Raw genomic sequence first — 17,657 nt, forward strand, 5'->3', positions numbered from 1 at the left:
TTGTAAGTGTATAGTACCTTGCCAATTGTGTAGTGATTTTTGCCCTTCCTAAAACGAATACTATCGATAAACTCTGTCCCTCACAGATTCATATGTTGAGTACTCAAAAATGGAAAATATACTTCTGAACCCCTGAAATCTTTGAAATATTACTGTGTAGTGTGTACATGCTTGGTTTGAAGCATTAGTTATTTGTTAAGTTGTGACAGCTCACCTATAGAAGGTTGTGAAAGGTAAAAAAAAAACAATCAGAATATAGGAATGTTGGATTACTTTCTGTCCTTTTGTGAAGTCCCTGGGGAGAGCATCTATTGAGGCAAATGATGCATTGTGAGCAATAGTATTGCCCAGACACAGTTGTACATGCCATTTTCATATTTGCCTTCCTATGGAAATCCTCGAACTTTGGGTTTAAGAATTTATTTATCTAATTCCTTAGTTAATTAAATCCATACATAAATAATTAAGAGCATAACATTTTTTACAGTAAAACAATTCACGTTATTACATCTGATTATCCAATTAAAAATGTTAAGCTGACAATAATAAAGTGCTAATTCGGTTTAACAAGTGAACAGTGAAAAAGTACAAATACAGTTCCTAAAAGACACCACCTTTTTTTTGGAAAATATATTCACTAATTTATACACATATATATAGTCAAACATCAGCCTCCACACCTTCTCAGATTTCTTTAGGCAACGCCATCCCTGGTAGACTCTTTCTTCCTGGGTACAGCACACATCCATCTCTCGCTCCAAAACTTGTGCTTGCATCACTACCCTATCTCTGTGCAATCTCTTTCTTTGCTAGGAAAAAGGCCAAGTTCACCAGAGTCTCCTCATTGGTGCTGAGGTCTGAAGCTCCCCACACTTCTAACTTTGTCAACAGAGTTTGGAATGCAAGTGGTTCCCCGATTGCCATCTCCTACGGAATTTTTGCACCCTCCCAAAACAAGCAAATCCTATGGCATTTCCAGAGCGTATGCAGGAAGGACCCTCTCTGACCACAGACATTCATCATTCACTGCTCTTCCGATCTTATGTAGGAGGATTCTAGTGTAGTAAATTCTGTAATGGATTTTGAATTGAATTGAGCAGAATCACGCCTTGTGGACTGTAATACCTCCTGCCATTCTTCATCCTCCTGAGCACCGACCTTAACCTGCCATTTTATTCTTAAATGTGTTATTTCCACCTGTGTGTTGTTCATGAGGGTCTTATAGGTTAGGGAGAGCGCTTTAATTGTCATGTGGTTATCTAGGAGTTGTCTTTCTAGTGGAGACTTCTCCATTGTGTCATCATTTGTTGTGATCTGTCTCTTTAGGTCCTCTCAGTTGGTAGTACTTGAGAAACTGTGAGGGAGTTATATCGTATTCCTCTCTAAGATGTGTGATGGCATCATCCCATTCGCATCCCAGTCATCGGTGAGCATGGAGAGGCAGATCAGGTCCCATCCTCTAAAGCCCTGCAGGGTCTGTACTGCCCCAAGTTTTGCGCCCACCCATAAGGCGGTTTTAGGGGTTGGCCTCTTTCCTCAAGCCCATTTCTTTCAAAATAGTGTTCCATAACCTGCACACTGTTAGTCGCTTATAGAGAGGCAAGATCGAGTGACCACAGTAATGAACATTAAGGTATCCCTTCTCTCTCAGGGCATCTCGGTCATGCAGATAGAGCGGGTCTTCCAGCACCGCAAACCCCGTTCACTTACCGTGCTAACCCTAGCAGCTTTGTAACATTTGCAAGCATCTGGTAGGGTTACCCCACCATCATACGTAGACCTTTGTAGGGTGCAGATAGCCACCCGCAGTTTTTCGTCCAGCCACAAATGTTTTCTCACAGAACACTTAATTTTACGAAAGAAAGCCTCCATTATCCGATAAAGTCTGTTTTGTAGGATGTAAGTGAGTTTAGGCAAAGCAATCATTTTAAACAGTGCCCCTCTACCCAATAGGGAGAGAGGGAGTGTCCTCCAGTGTGTGGTATCAGCCTCAAGTCTGTGTAGAAGTGGGGCTAGATTGTTTTCATAGTGGGCAGGTCTGTCCCTGGAAATCCAAAGGCCCAGGTAGCAGAATCAATCAGGCACAACCTTGGGGTGTATACGGGAGAGTCTCTTGGGCTTCCTAGAGGGCACAAAAGTGATTTCCCCCAGCTGATACTCAACCCGTAGTATCTAGCATAGAGCCAGAAGTACAACTTAGAGGAAATGATCCAATTTCCATGGGCCTCTCCCATGTGTCTGTCTGACTTGGGCTCTGTCTAGCTGGACGTCCAGCACCATATTACAATCGCCCCGACCACTGTGGTAGCCTGTGGTAGTTTTGTGAGTAATTTGCCTAAGTATGTCAGTGTGTCCGCTTGAAGTCCCGGTGGGACATAAACGTTGACCAGAGCCAGTTGTTCTCCTTCCCATTCACCAAATACAGCTGTGCAATGCCCCAACTCATCCATTCAGGTCTGTTTCACCTGAAAGGCCACAGATCCCTTGATTAAAATTGCTATGCCCCTGGCACTAGATGAACAGCCCTCCTGGGCAAGGATCGTGTACTTTGCCCAGGCCAATAGTGTACCCCTGTTACCTTTCATTTGAAAGGACCCCTCCTTCAATGATAATGTGCTAGTACCTTTCCTAAAATCGACCATCTACAACGCGTTATTGTAAATTATTCAACCTCAATTTGTAGGGCAAATAAAGAGGAGGACAGCTCAGTGGCTGCTTGGGTTGAAGGAATATGGCACCTATACTTTCCACAGTTAAGAAATGTTTCTTAGTTGGCACTGAGCTTAATTTATTATAATCTATACCCAATATGTATCACAAATCGTAAGGCCTGAGGAGCGAGATTAGGTACCTATCCTTTTGACTGTTCAACATGGTTTTTCAATAAGTACCGTACTTAATTTCATTTGACCAAACCCATACATTTCTCACATTGTACACCCAGTGGTAGATGGGTCACTTGATGACATGCCATTGCTGCTTGCCTGCAAGAGCGGATTCCTAACAAGTTACAAAAAAAAGAAAAAGAAAAAAAAAAGGGTTAAAAAAAAAAAAATCACCTCTCCTGTAATACCACCAGGCATAATATGCGGATTTTAATCTCCTTGTCAAAATTACAATATCTACAAGGGCTGATTAATGTCTTGCTTAACTCTTTTGGGACAGTATCTAGGGTTGGCAAACCTCCAGTCTGATATTGGAGAAGTTTGTGTACATTTTCTTTTTCTTTTTTTTTTTTTGAGAAACTTTGACTTGGGATAGGTTGAGACCCAAACTTAGAATAATTATGTGCACGCTTGTGAATTGCTGTTTATCTTCTGTCCATGGTAAGTGTTGCATGTGTTTTTTAATTACGATCTTTTGAAAATACAGCCGATAAATTCTCAATCTGAAGGTTCGACAGCAATGTTTGCAGAAAAGGGCTAGCTGCTATTTTTTTGCTTGGTCTTGAGATTTCCAGCCACCACAGGTGAGTAGTAGGAGGGGATACCTTTCCTCATCAACTGGAAAGTGACAGTTGTCCTGCCCCGGAAGTGACGTCACTTCCATTACTGGGACTTCTGGTGCCCCTGAGAGCCCGCCCGAGAACTGACGAAGGTGTAGAGTTGTGACGTGGTGTGTGACCTCATGGTGTGACGTGTTAGCCTTGTACCAGGGTCCTAGCCCCTGGGAATTGGTCTGTGTAAAATGATGGCCCTGGTGTTGTTCAACCAGTTTCAGAGTCTAAGAGGACAGGTCTGGACATGTCAGACATTCAGGTCCAAGTGGCTACTTGGGGGATCCCCTCAAAGGCCCGGAGAAGTGGTCCAGACCTACTCACTGTTGGCTAATCCAAAAAGAGGGGATGGTCAAATGGTGCAAAAACCGTGACGTGGTTAGCACCACGTGTAACCCAGCAGCGTATTGGAGCCGCCAATCGTTATGGGTTGTAGAGGCGTAAGCCCTTTTTGAACCGTCGAATTCATATAAGGAGCGGTAAGAGCAGCATGTCAAACCATGACTTAGGGCCTGATTCTAACTTTGGAGGACGGTGTTAAACCGTCCCAAAAGTGGCGGATATACCACCTACCGTATTACGAGTTCCATAGGATATAATGGACTCGTAATACGGTCGGTGGTATATCTGCCACTTTTAAGACGGTTTAACACCGTCCTCCAAAGTTAGAATCAGGCCCTTAGTGTTGAAATAGGGTGTCTAGGCAATATGAAGAGACACAATCCGATAGCCAGAAAAGCCACAGCCTCAGGAGCCCAGAACCCTATCAATAGATACTATCGGACCCTCGTACCGTTGGATGAGAATGCACAGCAGATTCCACCTAAAGATTGGGGTTCCGACGTTACAGGGTTGCACGTGGAACTCTACCAACGGCTTGATTAGCTCAGCCTCAAGGATTTGCTGCAACTAGTATCCCCCATCAAGGTTGATAGCAGCGACAGCGAAGTCTCGAAAGACGAACTAAGTGATACAATCAACTCCAACGACACTGAAGATGCTGAAGAAGGTGTAGCACCACCAAATTCACCGATCTATGAAGACATGGATTTTCAGGAGGGCCCAGATCCAGAGGTCATCGTGATGCAACCAGCAGCTGTAAATCCGAAGTCACTTATACACCAATGGACCTGTGCGACTTGCAAGATTTTAGAGGCGCCGCTGAGTGTGGCAAAAATGTTGAGTTTGGTTAGTAAAAACTCTATAGACAATTATGATGTATACATCTTTATCATACTTTGAACTAATAGTATATCTTTTGCTTTCTGTTTGAACTGTAGAAAACAACTGCTGAAAGAGATGGACTAGAGGGGCTCTACGCCAAAGGTTCACAACGTAAATTTTTACTGCTTATGCTGTTCCAGACAGTCTGAAAGTATTACAAGCCAGAACAAAGAGCAGCGTAATAAATGTGTCAGCACTTACATTAGCACCGATTATGAAAAGGAAACGCCTGGCGTACCCTACTGCAACAGTTGTGAACACGTGTTAAACGTGACTATTATAACCTGTGTTACGGGCATAAAATGAGCGAGCCACAGAAGGAGGCTCACGACTGTCTATAAGAGTCATACACTGCCCGAACAATTTGGAACATGTAGCCGTTTAGACCCGCACAAGGTATAGAGGTTGTTAAGGGTAGTGTACGGGCTGTCAGCTGTGAAGAAAGGGGCCCACGTCGATATGATTAAGATCTTGCCAGAAGCTGTCAATGGGATCCGATACGCCTCTGAGCCCTGCTCAAAACTCGAAAGCATGCGAGGGTTATGTACCTATTTTGACAAAAGTTTGATAGAAAGGTTCATAGAAAGACGTGTGTGTGATGTTTATTATAAAAATAGAAGAATTACTTTTTTAGCCTCCCGAAAGTTTGGAGAAAAAAAAAAAAAGGTCATGGATAACAGACTATAACGGTGTTACTTAACACTCCATACTTACTCACTTTTAGGATGAGAATCAGAGTGTCACGGGGAAAGATGTCTATGAGTTACACCCAGGCTACATCTGTTTCGGGAGATTGATATGTGTGTTGGTTAAAGAGAGAATAGCTGAAATACACCCTGTGACTCTGCGTTATCTGAACATTACGGAACCGGCTGCTGCTCTGCAGTGCAACAGTCATGTGTGTATCGCCAACTGGTGTATCAACGTGTGGCTACCCGCAGTGGATAAATACTGGAGCGCGGCCCAAGACCGGATGTGTGAGTTAAGACTTCCACCACTGACTGGGCTACATAGTGCTTTGGAGCTCATGACTGAAGATTATTTCACAAATAAAGGTCCTGTTCTGTCCGACATTGAACTGTATGAACTGCTTAATGCTGTCAGTATCCCGAGCGTCCAGAGTTATAGGCGGGGGGAGCGGGAGATCACGTCTAGAGCTATTGAGAGTATAGCTATAAAAATATCAAAGCTTGTAATGCAGAGACCTGGTAAAAGGAACAACTCAAATTAATATGTGTAATGTATCGCGCTATGTATACGCCGTCATAAGGCCTTAAGGTGTCCAGCAGTCTTTAATGTTTTTTTATCTTTAATAAAACGAGCTTACACAAAACAAATGTCTTTCATTTCTTGGTTGCTGTGTGTGACAACATGACAGGGGTGCTTTAAGGAGGCTTTATTACTATGCACAAGGGGTTGGAAGCTTCGGCGGCACCAAAGCTCTATTTAGAAGGGCTCGGGTTGAATATGAGTCTTTAAACCGATCAAAGGTGAAGACATGGTTAGCGGGGGAAGAGGCGTATTCACTCCACATGCCAGCCAGGAGACGTTTTAAGAGGAAGGCCACAGTCATAGGCGTGCAGCTAGATTATCAGTGACAGACAGACATAATCAGTCTTCAAGATCTAGCAAAACATAACAATGGCGTGATGTATATATTAACAGTCATAGACGTATTGTCTAAGTATGCCTATGCAGAGGCGTTAAACAATAAAAGTGGTAACATCGTCACTGCCGCTTTTGAAGACATCTTTGGGAGAGGTCGAGTACCTCAACAACTACAAACAGACGCCAGAAAGGAATTTTTAAACAAACCTTTTCAGAAATTATTAAAGCGGCACGCTGTTCAGCATTTTGTAACGCACACAGAGGTAAAAGTGGTGGTTTTAGAGCGTTTTAACAGAACATTAAAATCAAAGATGTGGCGATATTTCACAGCAAACAATACCTACAGATATGTGGATGTTCTACAGGCTTTTATAAATATTTATAACACCAGTTACCATAGAACAATTAAAATGGTCCCCTTGGAGGTAACTGCTGATAATTCGTTAATGGTGTGGAGAACCGTGTACGGCAGTCGTCTCGCATCAAGGGTCAAGAAACCCATTTTAAAAGAAGGGGATCATGTCAGGGTTTCAAAGTTGAATGGTGTCTTCACCAAAGGCTACCAACAGACATTTAGTGATGAGATATTCATAGTGGAAAGTGGAGAACTTAAAGAGGGCGTTTATATTTACAAGTTGAAGGACTATGCAGGGGAAGAGGAAGCAGGTGTTTTTTACACCAAAGAGTTCCAAAAGGTGCCCTACGATCCGAACAGGTTGTACAGGGTTGAAAAGGTTCTGAAAAGGAAAGACGTTGGAGGTAAGAGACAGGCGATAGTCAAATGGCGGGGTGGCCCAGAGAAATTTAACAGTTGGGTTTTGGACAGCTTGCTGCACGGGGTCTGAGGTTGCGCTCTAAGCGCCGCGCTGGAGAACTCACCTTTTTGTATTACGCTACCGTCCAGCGTTTCGAAGGGCATGTTTCTCAAGCAATCAGATTTCTAATTATACAGTGAAACTGGCTAAACCGGTGGACCCGAAGGGGCCCTGGGAGGTGGCCCTAACAGAAATACAATACCCTAGAACGTTGGAATACATTATCCAAGCTCAAGGCTAAATTGACTATAAAGCGAGAGCAGGACCCTCTGAGCATCCATGTGGGATTTCCTCATGGCTATTACCCAGCCTTTTCCTCGGTGGTCGATGCCATCAACAAATCTATAGGAAGCATTGAAACGTATGTGAATATACATCTGGTGTCGGACAACGTTAGAAGAAAAGTGTTTTTAAAGCCCTGGAGCTCAGTAGAGTGTTTAACTGTTCGGGTAAATTACAAAGGGTTTTGGGGACTGTACAATATGTGAAAAGGCAGGTGGATCCAGACCCTACGTGCCCCAATATTAACAGCGGATTTTATACACTCTACGTGTATAGCGACATCGTAAAACCTCAGAGGATAGGGAATAGTTATTCGTCGCTGTTGAGATGGGTCCCTGTGAAGAGCGAAAATAACACAATGGTTAATATACAACATCACAAACCCGACTACGTGGCAATTTAGAAAAAACATTTTGACACTATAACCATCATGATCTATGGCGATCAGTCAGAGCCGGTGGACTTTAAATACGGGAAAGTTATTGTTAAGCTTCATTTAAACCTGCGCTGTGACTGTGACTACTAGGCAATCGCAATGGTCATTATGAAAATGTACAGGGATCCCTCGATGTACAGGGATTATTATAGAGTTCAGGCCGGTTATGGAGGATCACTGCCCTACTTCCAAGGGGCCCCCGTTATGTACGGGGCCAGATTGGGGGGCTTCTTTTGGAGTTTGTTTAGAAGAGACATGCCATTCTTGAGACGGAGATACGAAATTACAAAACCTCACGTTAAAACGGCTGCCGCGAACATAGCCCATGATGTTGTGGGCTCTGTAACATTGGCTGTCGCCGAGCGCATGAACAAACAACCCCAGGCAGGAGCAGGGTTGTTGTGCCTGCGTGTGCTGGTGTTAAGAGGAAGCGAAGGGCTTCGAGGCGTAGGGGCCTGCCAGTGCCCTATAAAAAACGCAGGACTTCTTCAAAAGGGCCGCACAAAAGAAGAGTCGTAAGACGGAGGAGATCTTCCAAGAAGAAGAAGAAGACTGCGTTCTAGTGCAAATATTTTTTAAAGCCGCTATCATGGCCTTCGTACACTGTGCCTCGGGTGAATGTGCCAAATCAGAGCTAGATCTGTTTTCTCCTAAACCCACACAGACCAGCATTGAGAACAGTTTTTTCATGGAAGTATCGCCTCTAGCCGCTCTGACACCTCTGGCGCCGATAGTTTTATGTGTCGGGGGTCAACGGATATGTATTTGGATCTCAACAACACTCTTTTACACCTCGTCTGTAAAATAACCAAAACGAACGGCACCAACATAGAGGATGATGCTAAAGTGGCGCTGATCGCCTACCCCATCGCAACCATGTTTAATCAAGTGGACATTAACCTGGGCGATCGACTCGTCAGGCAGAGTGCTAACATGTACGCCTACATAGAGAGTATTTTAAATTACAGTCGCGAAGCCCTGGACACACAACTTTCAGCGGGACTCTTCTACAAATTTACTGAAGCGCATTTTGAGGACACGACGTAGGATGGCTCAAGTGTTGGCTTAAAAAAAAAAAAAGGAGCCAGCTTCGCAATTTGGTCTCCTGGGGCCCAGTCCACCAACAAACCTGCAATGCTTGCCACCAGACACATTGGTAGCTCCGGTGTTAAAGTCGAGCAACCAGCGACATTTTTTACCGATGATTTTACTGTACATGACGCTCTTGAAGGTTCTGGAAGCACCGCCCTCACGATCCCTAACAACAAGGGCGATGATTCTAAAGGTCCCGTTCACCAGTAATTCAGCCTTGCTCTGTAAAAGCTTAGACAGGTTTTCTAGAAACATCACAGCGTCAAACACATCTTGAGACAACCGTCTGGTGAACAGAGGACTATTGAGACCCTGCCCCTGAAAACGCATCTGAAAGAAATCGTTAGGCCCCACATCGTGTAACAATCATTCTAGGAGCATTTGCACGGCCTGTTGTATAGCTATAACACCATGATTGGAGGAGTTTAGGCGGTCAAGGTTAACAAACCTAAACTCCTCACAGTGCTCTGTAGCTTTAAACCTCTCTACAGTACGACCATACCTTCTCACACTTTCTAAAAACACCTGTTCTGAAGCTTCAGCATGAGAATCGCCGGTGGTTGGAGGGCAACACAAGGTATCATCCGCAGGTAGTTGACTAAGGTTAGCTGTTGGTGGGTATTTATACCTCCTTGTAACGCTTAGTCTGACTTTCTTTAATTTCCTTATTAAAAGCTTGCGGTTTCTATCGCTACTAGCCCACTTCTGTTTCTTACAAACCCAGTTGGATTTTGGCAGCCGGCCACAGCCTATCTGAACAACATTTGGGATGTTTACAATTGGTCACTCTGACATTTCACCTAATAAGGGAGGTGGTCCTTCAGAATGTTTTGGGTGGAGCCTGCTCTGAACTTTACCCCCTGAGGAACTGTTAATACCCATAGCCTCTCCTAACTTTATATTTCAATGCCTCGTGGGGGAGTGTTTTAGGTGTTGAGGGTTCTATTTTTACGCGTTTTAAACTGTTAGGGGTTGGCTCACATTGCTTTTGTGTTTTGAGCGCTCGTAAAACACTTAGAGCTTTACTGAGTACATACTGGGTCTTTTTTATATGTAGACCTAAGGACAATAGTATTAATAAATGTGGGTCTTACAGTCCCTAGGTCGGGCTGCATGCATAGTCACGCTGGTATGTTAATTATGTCCGCAACGGCTGATGTGCAAGCCTACCGCTGTATTAAAGCCCTCACGGTAGCTCTGGAAGCACCAGTATTGTAACTGTTCTTCCCCAGTTTTAAAGTCTTTAGACGGAGTTTGAATTTTAGCAGTCTAACAGACTGTTGTATTTCTTTTATATAGGTGTCCAGGACTCTAGTACTGTCCGAAGGGCCGGTTTCTGGGTCATTATATGAGACATTATATGTATGATTGACAGCTCCCTGAGCAGCCCCTGCTATAGGACAATGGTTAACATTATGACCCCCTTTCTGAGTGGACGGACTGGCGCGGGTTGAAAAAACAGGGTTCCAATGTAAACATCCTGGGGTGTGAGAGGCCAGATCGTCGCTAGATGGTGTTCCAAAACTCTGATTTTGTGATCCGCTACATCTTATACTGATGGTGGGGTATAATGAGGAGGATGGTGAAGACCACTGCGCGCAGGCACTTGTGTACGGCTGGTGGGGTCGTCCGCCCCCGGTGGTGTAACTGGTGACATCAGACATGGGGAGATTAAATGCTTATCGTAATAACTTATGGCCTCGGATGCACAGGAAGTGCTGTGGATGGGTGATGATGATTGTGACCCTGTTAATTGCAACCTTGAGGGGAACACATTAGAAGTGTCACGGGGCACTGCTGTGGCTTCAGAACCCGCTGCAGTACCAGCTAGCGCCTTAAGAAGTCTTATACAATGGGAATAAGGATCCTCTATGTAGTGCTCATTTTGCAAGTCTGTGTCCCAAAGACTATGATGGAACGATACACCGCTTGTTGGTGGTAGGTCGCTGACGGGCCCTCCCATACTAGACTCCGTCTGCGTTGAACATTTAGAACGTTGGGGGCCGGGTGGTGTAGTCTGAGCCTTAACAACGTTTTTAAAAGACAGGTCTAAAGACAAGGCTTGTAGCTCAGGGGGTCTGCAACTTCTTCTTACGATTCTTTAAGGACATACGATTTATTTTAGGATTGATGCAGTGTTTAGGGGCCCCTGCAGAGGTTTCACATGGTACAAGCTGCTGTGTGTCTGGGGTTGTTAGCATGACAATGTCAGGGTGTTCAAGCCACTGCCCGGAGGTAGGTGCTGTAGAAGTGTTTGCGGTACTGGACATACCCTTTATGACTGATAATGTGGTGTCGTTAGGAGCTGTACCTGGGTCATGAGCGATGTCTGTAGAACCGCTGCATGGTAGGTCCTGGGGTCCAGCGCTGTTCGTGAATACGGTTGGCGCTATGGGGTTATGAACGGCCCCATTGTTGACCTTTAAAGACAACATAGACCATTTAGTCTGAAAACCAATTCCTCCAGAGCTCTTATGTGATGACTCTAGGACGTAAAGATAGCAAAATACATATTAGGGGTTGTTATATCCGCTATACTACTGGTATGAAAGAGGTTTGAGACACACTAAGAATTGTGTTCATTTGGCTCTACAGTTTCTAAAAACTCACCTGGGGTTTTCCCCGCGTGAGGGACCATTCTTAATAGGCGGGCTGTCCTTAGACGCTGGGATCTTCCTTTTGCGGACAGTGTCTTTAACGCTCCCATCCACATTCTGTGTTGCTACCCCTGGAGTCGCTTGCCTCGCAGGGGGACCTCGGGATAAAAAAAATAAATGTTACATTTACAATCTAATACATAGACTATACAAGTTCTCTGAGGGTTCCCACGATGCTGCGTTTGTTTTTTTTTGTTTTTTTAGATTTTCAAGGAGTTTACACAAGGACTCCTTTATTTACCTGCAAAAGCGGTATCCTGAGATATTGTGCTTGGACCGTCCTGAACCTGGCGGATCTGTTGCAGAGCGTCAAGCTGTAGTTCTGCATCATAACCTGTACAAGCACACAGACAGTTGGGAAACCATTAATGGTAAAATAAAAAAAAATAACAATCATGACAGCTCTGTTTAGAATAACCTGTGACCCGTAACTCACCTTGTTGCACTGTCTCCATTTCCTCTGGGGACGCCGCAAGCTCCTGGAGGTCCTACGTTTAAAGAGACAGAATTGACTTTAAGCACTACTCATTTAATGTTATATGCATAACCCCTTCATAAAACCATGCAAAGTCCTGGGGGGGGAGGGGGAAGTCTCTCAAGATGCCACTTGTCGAGCCCTTATGTTCTGGAAGTATAATACACAGAGCCATTTGTAGACCTTTTCTCAAAAGCTATACACTGTTTAATAAACAAAGTCTACAGGGTGGTGCTCTTGCACAACATAAGCTCTAGGATTCTCTCTATAAGGCATTATTTATATAATTAATTCTAAGGGCTCCACAACCTTATTTTACTCATATTACAAGGCGCCCTAAGGTCTTTATAATGCCATATAATTACACCAGTTATAAAAATATATAACAACGCACTATTTAAAAACATTACAGTTCCTAGAATGTATACATATATAATAGACTGGAAGCCGAATCCTAGGATCCAAGCCGTGTATTCGCCTTAGCTCAACAAGGCTCTGAACCATGTGTGGGGGCAGAACTCAATCTAAACTCCAGCCTCCAGGGTGGAGCAGATATGCTGAGCCAGCTTCAACAACCCAGACACAGTCTTTTTTTTAAAATGGCCGTCTGTGGTGGCAGCATTAGTGGGGACCAGTGTTTTTCTCTGCACTAGCCTTGGACACCAGACCTCCTGAACTAAGGTGAGTGGCTGAGGGTTTGGGGGCCTGAGCCTACTGCTCAATACCCCCTCAGTAATTGCAGGTTTAGTTTGACATTTTTTAAAATTCTTTTTTTATTACTGTTATTTTTATTTATTTCACAATTTGTTTTTTATTTTTTATTTATTTGTTTTAAGAAGAACTGCCTTGTGGGCCCCTGAGCCTCGTGCTCGTGGCCCCGAGGGTCACACATGACTTATTTTTTATTTATATTTTTAAAAAACTGCCCTATGGGTCCCTGGGAGCCCAGAGCCACGTGCTCGGGCATTCCAAAGGCCCAAATTAACTTTCTTAATAAAAATAAAAAAAACCTGTAAGGGCCCAAGGTCGCGAGGCAGGGGGCCCCAGGCCCTCACTTCGCGCCAATAGTGTCCTTTTTTTTTCCTCCAGCCACCATCTGGTGGCACAAGGCCGGCTTTCAGAGGCCGCGAGGGTCACCCGCGACCTCTGAGAGCCAGTCGGAAGGTTTAATAAGCGCGAATACCGAGCTGCAACACACTTGGCATGCTTGCTTATTAATCCTTCTGACATGCTCTCAGAGGCCGCGTGGTGTCCCCCGCGGCCTCTAAGAGCAGAGTTGCAAAGTAAATATCCCCGAGGTCTCTGAGCGCTGGGTGCCTGGAGACCTCCGAAATCAACTTAACGAAGAACAGATCTGATAAGTTGATAACGGAGTCACCGGGGCGCCCATCGCCCAGAGACCTCGTTATTAACTTATCAGATCTATTCTCAAAGGCCTCGCGGTTTCTGAGAACAGCTTTGTTAAGTTAATTACGGAGGTTTCTGGGTGCCTCGGAGACTCCGTTATCAGCAAAGCAGATCTGTTCTCAGAGGCCTCCCGGCCTTTGAGAACAGATCTGATAAATTGATAATGGGTTCTCCGAGCCCTGGGTGCCTCGGAGACCCTTGTTATTAACTTAAGAGCTCTGCTGTCAGAGACCGCATGGTTTCTTGAGAGCAGAGCTGAGGAGTTAATAACGGGGGTCCCCAGAGGGTTGTGGGTCTCTGGGGACCCTCGTTATTAACATGTATAAAATAAAAATGTGCTGGTTCGCTAAAGCTCTCCTCTTAAACGCACGTCGGCAGCAATTAAATGTGTGAGCACAGAATACTGAGGCCGAGTAAGCCTAACACCATCTCTAGCCTCTTCAATATGTTTATAGCCTCCCCACCCCCACATACATCTCATTCTTGCAGCTTTCTGCTTTCACACATTGTGACGCTTTTTCTTTTTCTCTGCCCTTGTATTTCCTATATGTCCCTTTTCATCACAGTAAATATTTGAGGCAAAACAATAAAAGCAGACCCAAAAAACACATACACATACACAGCACCAGAACCACCATGTACAAATTAAGCATGGGCTCCATCCCCAAAATAAGTGCAGACCCACAAAAATACGGACAAATACACAGCACCAGAACCAATAAGTACAAATTAAGCATGGGCTCCACCCCACTAAATAAGTGCAGACCCACAAAAATACAAACAAATGCATAGCACCAGAACCAGTAAGTACAAATTAAGCAATGCCCCACACCCCACAAATGAGTGCAGACCCTCAAAATACGTGTTAATGCTCATCGCCAGAACCATCAGGCACAAATTTAACATTGCCTCAACCCTACAAAATAGCTGCAGACCCTCTAAAATACATACAAAAACACAGTCCCAGAACCTTAAGGTACATATTAAGCATGGCAGCCATACCACAAAAAAAGTGCAGATCCTCAAAAATACATGCAAATACACAGCCCCAGAACCTGCAAGTACAAATTAAGCATGGCCTCCACCCCACAAAATAAGTGTAGACCCCATAAATACATGTAAATACATAGCCCCAGAACCTGCAAGTACAAATTAGGCATTGCCCCCACCCTATAAAATAAGTGCAGACAATCAAAAATACATGTAAATGCTCCACATCAGAACAATCATGCACAAATTAAACATTGTACCCCACAGCTTGCCGCCGGCCACCTCCAACATACATTAACCCATTCTGTGCCTTGGACGAGGTGACCTCGTCCAAGGCACACGGGAACTTGGGGAGTGCTAGCGCGCCCCCCCTGTGCATCCCCCCTCCCCCCCAATGCGGGGATGGAAGGGAAAGACCTTTCCCTTCCACCCCGACACCCCCCCCCCCCCACAGCCCCCTTGTGACGTCACGCTGATTTGTCACAGGGGCCTCCCCCATCGCGCTGGAAGCTCTGATTCCAGAGCGATTGAAAGAGAAATGCAAAGCATTTCTCTTTCAATCAGTGGGGGAGGCCCGGAGGGGCTTCAAAGGGAAGGAAATGTATTTCCTTCCCCTTGAAGTCTCTCCCAGGGTTTCAAAAGCCGGATTGCTTGCAATCCGGCTTTTGAAACCCCACTAGACACCAGGGATTTTTTTTTTTTTCATAAAGTGACAAAAGGGAGCGACCCCTTGGGCAAGGGTCGCTCCCAGGCGGTGCCATTTTTCGTGAAGGACTTTTCTGGCCCCCCCCCCGGGGCAAAAACCTCTAGGCACCAGGGATCCTTTTTTTTTTTAGGTGGGGAGCGACCCCTTAGGCAAGGTTCGCTCCCCTAGGGGGCAAATTATATTTAGGCCATTTCTGCCCTCCTTGGGGGCAGATTGGCCTATTTTGATGAGGCCAATCTGCCCCCATGGGGGGCAGAAACCACTAGACACCAGGGAGTTTTTTTTCTTTGCGGGAATTTCACACCGAAACCTCTAGGCGGCAGGGCAATTTTTGTTGGTGTGTTTTTTTTTTTTATGGTTTGTTTGTTTTTTTTAGAGGTGGGGAGCGACCCATTAGGCAATGTATTTAGACCATGTCTGCCCCCCTTTAGGGCAGATTGGCCGATTTTAGGTCAATCTGCCCCCAAGGGGGCAGAAACCACTAGGCACCGGGGATTTGTTTTTTGTCGCCAATGTCACGCAGTGGGAGCGACCCGGTAGGCAAGGGTCGCTCCGGGGGTGGGAGAAGGGGGTAAATTTATTTTATGCCATTTCTGTCCCCCCCCCCCGGGGGTAGATCGGCCTATTATTAGACCCCAGGTCAGAAACCTCTAGGCGCCAGGGCAATTTTTTTTTTGAGTTTTTTTGTTTTTGTTTTTATTTTTATAGATGGGGAGCGACCCATCAGGCAAGGGTCGCTGCCCTGGGGGGCAAATTGTATTTAGACCATTGGCTGATTTGAGGTCAATCTGCCCCCAAGGGGGTAGAAACCACTAGGCACCGGGGATTTGTTTTTGGCGCCAATGTCACGCAGGGGGAGCGACCCCGTAGGCAAGGGTCGCTCCCTTTGGGGGTGGGGGATCGGGGGACAAATTTATTTTAGACCAGGGGGCGCAGAAACCTCTATGCGCCAGGACAAATTTCTTTTGTGTGTTGTTTTTTTGTTGTTGTTTTTTTGTTGTTTTTTTTAGAGATGGGGAGCGACCCATCAGGCAAGGGTCGCTGCCCTGGGGGGCAAATTGTATTTAGACCATTTCTGCCCCCCTTGGGGGCATATTGGCCGATTTGAGGTCAATCTGCCCCCAAGGGGGCAGAAACCACTAGGCAAGAGTCGCTCCCGGGGGGTGGAGGGGGCAAATTTGTTTTAGGGCATTTCTGCCGACACCCCTCCCCCCCCCCCCCCCGGGGGCGGCTGACCTAGAGGCAAAAAACCACAAGGAAGGCACTTTCCAAAAAACACCTCTGTTTTCTGTGAAAAAATATGTTGTGTTTTGGGCCATTTCCCTTCGTGGGCGCTAGGCCTACCCACCGAAGTTAGGTACCATTTTTATCGAGAGACTTAGGGGAACGCTGGGTGGCAGGAAATTTGTGGCTCCTCTCACATTCCAGAACTTTCTGTCACCGAAATGAGAGGAAAAAGTGTTTTTTTGGCCAAATTTGGATGTTTGCAAAGGATTCTGGGTAACATAACCTGGTCAGAGCCCCGCAAGTCACCCCATCTTGGATTCCCCTGGGTTTCTAGTTTTCAAAAGTGCGCTGGTTTGCTAGGTTTCCCCAGGTGCCGGCTGAACTACAGGCCAAAATCCACAGGTAGGCACTGTTTACTATGAAAAAATGTGATGTGTCCACGTTGTGTTTTGGGCCATTTCCTTTCGTGGGCGCTAGTCCTACCCACACAAGTGAGGTATCATTTTTATCGGGAGACTTGGGGGAACGCTGCGTGGAAGGAAATTTGTGGCTCCTCTCAGATTCCAGAACTTTCTGCCACAGAAATGTGAGGAACATGTGTTTTTTTAGCCAAATTTTGAGGTTTGCAAAGGATACTGGGTAACAGAACCTGGTCCGAGCCCCACAAGTCACCCCATCTTGGATTCCCCTAGGTCTCTAGTTTTCAAAAATGCACAGGTTTGGTAGGTTTCCCTAGGTGCCGGCTGAGCTAGAGGCCTAAATCTACAGGTAGGCACTTTGCAAAAAACACCTCTGTTTTCTTTCAAAAAAATGGGATGTGTCCACGTTGCGTTTTAGGGCGTTTCCTGTCGCGGGCACTAGGCCTACCCACACAAGTGAGGTATCATTTTTATCGGGAGACTTGGGGGAACATGGATTAGCAAAACAAGTGTTATTGCCGCTTGTCTTTCTCTACATTTTTTCCTTCCAAATATAGGAGAGTGTGTAAAAAAAAGACATCTATTTGAGAAATGCCCTGTAATTCACATGCTAGTATGGTCACCCCGGAATTCAGAGATGTGCAAATAACCACTGCTCCTCAACACCTTATCTTGTGCCCTTTTTGGAAATACAAAGGTTTTCTTGATAGCTATTTTTTACTCTTTATATTTCAGCAAATGAATTGCTGTATACCCGGTATAGAATGAAAACGCACTGCAGGGTGCAGCTCATTTATTGGCTCTGGGTACCTAGGGTTCTTAA

At 45.3% G+C, this 17,657-nt stretch overlaps 1 protein-coding gene across 5 annotated transcripts in view; it reads left to right on the forward strand.

The window, feature by feature from the left end:
• The window catches only part of DCUN1D2 (defective in cullin neddylation 1 domain containing 2), a 201,502-nt gene that overhangs the window by 39,759 nt on the left and 144,086 nt on the right, over positions 1-17,657 (forward strand). The window lies entirely within an intron of this gene.

This window comes from Pleurodeles waltl, chromosome 8 (assembly GCF_031143425.1).
Source record: "Pleurodeles waltl isolate 20211129_DDA chromosome 8, aPleWal1.hap1.20221129, whole genome shotgun sequence".
NCBI classification, from domain to species: domain Eukaryota; kingdom Metazoa; phylum Chordata; class Amphibia; order Caudata; family Salamandridae; genus Pleurodeles; species Pleurodeles waltl.